This window comes from Nelumbo nucifera, chromosome 1 (assembly GCF_055504915.1).
Source record: "Nelumbo nucifera cultivar China Antique chromosome 1, China Antique-T2T, whole genome shotgun sequence".
NCBI classification, from domain to species: domain Eukaryota; kingdom Viridiplantae; phylum Streptophyta; class Magnoliopsida; order Proteales; family Nelumbonaceae; genus Nelumbo; species Nelumbo nucifera.
In genome coordinates, this window is record NC_142649.1 from 189,438,612 (window position 1) to 189,443,447 (window position 4,836).

Below are 4,836 nucleotides of genomic sequence, written 5' to 3' on the forward strand. Positions count from 1 at the left end.
GAAGCAAGAGGAATAGCATCAGTATCTCTTTGTTTCCCTAACAATAAAATATCATTATGTTCTTAGCATGCCAAAATCTTAGGAAATTGTCAAGATTGTAACTACGTAAAGCAATCAAGGTTAACAGAAGATCACATATCTTTATCAACTATACCACATGATGAATATTTAGAGGATCTAGCCCCCATTCCAATTAAACAAGTGGGTATAGCATAAATCAAACTGTATCCCTTTAATTTATGCATTTTTCTAATAGCTTCTTAAGCAGTTCAGTTAGAAGTTTGTCTCAGCCAGGCCAAGCTGGATGAGAATTAGGGGTGAGCATTATTCGGTTAAAACCAAAAAAATCGAACCGAAAATTTTGATTTCAGTTTTTTCGGTTTTATTATTTTGGTTCGGCTTTTTCGATTTTATAAAATTTCTGTTTTGGTTTCGGTTTTCAGTTTTAAAAATTCGGTTAACCGAAAAAACCGAATTAGCCGAACTTTATTATCTATAATATATATATTAACATATAATACATATATAATATGTATAAAATATATTATATTGTATTATATTATGTATTAAAATATATAATTTATTATATACATTGTATAATATATATTTTTTTAATATATAATATATATTATATATTAAAATATATATAATATTGAAATTCGATTTTAACCAAAATAACCGAAAACCGAACCGAAAATTTTTGTTTCGGTTATTTCAATTTCGGTTCAGTTTTTCATTTAAAATCTCAGTTTATTCGGTTCGATTTTTAACCGAATAAACCGTTTGGTCCAGAAAATGGGCCCTCAAGAAATTAAACACACTCTTGTCACACGGTCACGATTCAACTACTAGACTCAATGATAAAGAAACAGTAGAACATATCTGACTATCATTAGACTTAGGCTTCCTTCATTTTTACGTAGGTTACTTATCTAGATAAATGCACTTATCCAGACAAGTGTTTTTACCTAATAATTGAATTTATGTATGTTTTTTGTTGTCTATTTTTTCTCTATTACCATTTTTACATTTATATCTTTTTTAAAGCCTGTTTAATGGGAATTTTTGTCTCATTGGTTTTAACATCTACCCCCTCCCTTTTTTTTGACCCAAATAGTATTTTTCCTCATACAACCCATAATCAGGGGTGAATAATCAGTTTATTTGATTAAAAGCCGAACTGAATAAACCCAAATTTTTAAGACCTAATTGATGGAGTTATCTTTAGTAAAAGGGTAAAACCTTCCCCAAGTTTGGTAGGTGACCTACATTTTTGAACTCTCAATTACCTACCTACCAAACCTTCCCCAGGCTTGGTAGTGCCCACCCGCACTCTACTCTTTTGGACCCTAAAACTATTTTCTTATGGTGAAGTTATTTATGTTTGGTCTAATAAATGAATCAATATGTCTCAACTTCCACTGTGAACCATTAATGTTGATGGAGGTTAAAGTGTCAATTTGTGCTGGTACTTGGTACTACTATACGATTTGATACGAATAAACTTGAAGAAAGCCATCAATGATTTCGGCATCCATTAAATGATGTCTTTTGAGAAGTACAAAAGACAATGTCTTTTTTATCACACCAATGGAGTTCTAATATTTCTTATTTCTACGGATTCTCTATTTCCTTCGGATTTTCCCTTGTTTACACTTGTATTCAGTCGAATTCTCTTATGGAGTTTGTTCAAGTACATTTTGAAGCTTTGTGTTTGGGAGCTTTCTGGTAAACTACAACTTAGATCTCACTTTCTAGTTTCTAACTCCCATGGCTTTATTAACATTATTCTATTGGTGTTGTTGAGTGGAGATGTGTTTGAGAAGAACTAAAATTGAATTACAGTTGCTATGAACAACCACCATTCACCTCTTTCCTGGTAATGGAAAAACAGGGGAAAAAAGGGAGAAAAAAAAAAGGAAAACAAGAGAAAAGAGAAAAAGAAAGAGAAAGAGGGAAGAAGGTAGATATCATCGAACTGAACTCTGACTTGATGGTTCCTATTGTTTCATGTTCTTGTGATTCATTGGCGGAGAAAAGAACATGTCAGTGATAGCAAAGAAGGGTTCGGATGGTTCGAGATGGTAAAGAAGGAGAAAGAGAATAAAATTGGGTTTTCGAATACTTTTTAGTCATTTTGCAAAGGCTTAATCGCCCCTAATTATTAGACAAGCCAGCTGGACTGTCATCTTAGTAGAATTAGATATGATTCAGTCAAAAAAAGGGTTTCTAGCGTACAAGGGCAACTTTTTGTCCTTAATATCAATAAAAAATAATATTTTTATATAATAACTAAAATATGATAGTTTTTTTATTGGAAAAATATCAAGAAAGGGTAATGTTGTTCATCTTCCTTCTCCACTTCTGTTTGGTGGTAGGTTAAGGTCGCCGGTGACAATTATGACCGGAGTTCTCAGGAGAAACCATGTTAGTAAAATCATAGGTGGCACATTGGAATATCTTCTTGCTTCTTTAGTTAAAGTGACGTCAACAAGCTCAGGATCCTAGTGAACCTCAAACCAGAACTCTCTCTCTCTCTCTATAAAACTTATTTCTGTAACTATAATGGTTCCAGCTGCTTTAGTGAAGACTGCAATGGAGCAAAACGAATTCATTTATAGGTCCAGTGATCATGCTTCTATTGCCCAACTCACCCAAGTTCGTCTTCGCCTTCCTCGATGCATCTTAACACGGTGCCACCAACACAACAGCAAATCCCTTCTACACCTTGCCGAAGATCACCAAACAAGCCAAAGACTCAAATGCGGCCGCCGGTTTACTTTATGAGATGGTGGCGTAGGATCGAAAGGAAATCAGTGATCAGAGATCTAGTATACGGACACGAGAGGTAGACCTAGGATACTTTGTCTTTTCTAAGATTATTAGGTTGGTTGAAACAAATAACCAATCAATGTAGTTACATAGTATCGCTCCTTCACTTCCTTATCAAAAACCAACAACAGCAAAGGACAGTAGTCTTTGAGAAGTGAGAACTCAGAAGCAAAGCTCTACGGCCATGGCGGACGAAACAACAGAGACCTGAAACTACGCCAGGCTGGTCATACTGGAGCTCACCAACATGATCAGTGTCCCAATGTCCCTCAACGCCATCGTCCACCTCAAGGTCCCCGACGCCACCTAGCAAGGTGGTTCCAACGTCCCTCTCTCCGCCTCTGAGATACTAGCATGTGTCCTCCCAACCGGCAATCCCGAAAACCTCTAGTGTATCCTCCAAATGCTCACCAACTACGATGTCTTCTCGGAGCACATCGCTGACGACTCCTCAGAGTGCAAGTACTCCCTGATGGAGATTGGAAAGACCCTGGTCACCGACAGGGAGGGTCTATCCTACGCTGCATACGTTCTGCAACACCAATAGGATGCACTGATGAAGGTGTGGCCCATCCTGTACGAGGCGGTGGTGGACCTAAAAGAAGAGCCATTCATTAAGGCGAACAGTGAGGCAACGTACTCATACTACGGAGACAAGTCGGAGATAAACGAGCTAATGCAGAAGGCCATGTCTGGGGTATTTGTGTTGTTCATGAAGGCAATATTGGAGGGCTACAATGGGTTCAAAGGGGTGGAGCGCCTGGTGGATGTGAGCGGAAGCGTCTGAGATTGCCTGTAGATGATACTAAGAAGCATCCCCATGTCCTAAAAGGAATCAATTTCCATTTGCCAAGAGGTGGTGGCAAAAGCCCCAAATATTCGTGGTGTGAGCAATATAATATGGGTTTCTTGTAGATAAGGGCAATTTTCTGAGACATAAGCATTTATGGTTATAACTTGACTGGAATCTTATGATCCATTCGCATGAATACAGAGGAGGAAGACGAACAACAGTGCCCTTTTTTTATATTTTTCTGAAAAAACTACCCTATTTTAATTATTATATAAAAATATTATTTTTTATTGAAATTAAGGGCAAAAAGTTTCCCTTACCTGCAAAACTCTTAAAAAACCACTAAAGTTTCTCTATCCAGTTCGAGCTCTTACCTACCTTCACTCCTTTACATCCTTCCACTCTTCTTCTTCCTGATTAAGGCTTTGGGTAAGAATCGGTATGTGTGAAACTGTGAATGGCATCAGTGCCCACCATTTAACTCGGTCCCCCTACCAGTGCTAGATGTCCTACCCATTGAATGCCCATGAGCATTCGATGTGCGATAGTGTATGACAGAAAAGAAGAGAAATAGAAAACAATCTGTAATTAAGAAAAAATTTCTTCAGAATTTAAAAGATTTCACACAGTTTTCTTCATAATTTAAAAGATTTCTTCAGAAAACAATCTGTAATTATAGAAAACTGTGTTTTCTTAATTAAGAAAACTTAGCTGGGATCAATCCATTTGCTGATCAGGGGTTAAAGGCTCGGCAAGAAGTTTTTTTTCAGAAATCAGTCTGTAATTTCTTAATTAAGAAAACTTAGCTGGGATCAATCCATTTACCGATCAGGGGTTAAAGGCTCGGCAAGAAGATTCTCCAGAATTTAAAAAAAAAAAACCTTTACCAAGAAATATTAACGTGCAATATGATTTTCTGCAGATGTTTTACGCGTTTTCAATCAAACACAATTCATTGTATGCAAGACTCAGAAATCATCATTATGCTGCGAAGGTTATTTAATACACCAAAGAGTTAAAGCAGCAGACCTCAGAGATTCCCAAGCTCAAACTATTTCCTTCCAAGGGGGATGAGATCACTATATTCCTGGGTGATTTTTCCGATACCAGGAAATTAATTCTGAAAGCATCGTCACAGGCCTCCCAACGTCGCCATTTCTGCTCGGATGGTCTTCAAGCGGAGGGAGCAGACACCATTTCTGGTCCGGTAT

General features: G+C 37.1%; 1 pseudogene; it reads left to right on the plus strand.

The window, feature by feature from the left end:
* LOC148804275 (nicotinate N-methyltransferase 1 pseudogene) lies at positions 1-4,207 on the plus strand (annotated as a pseudogene).
* The last annotated feature ends 629 nt before the right edge of the window (positions 4,208-4,836 follow it).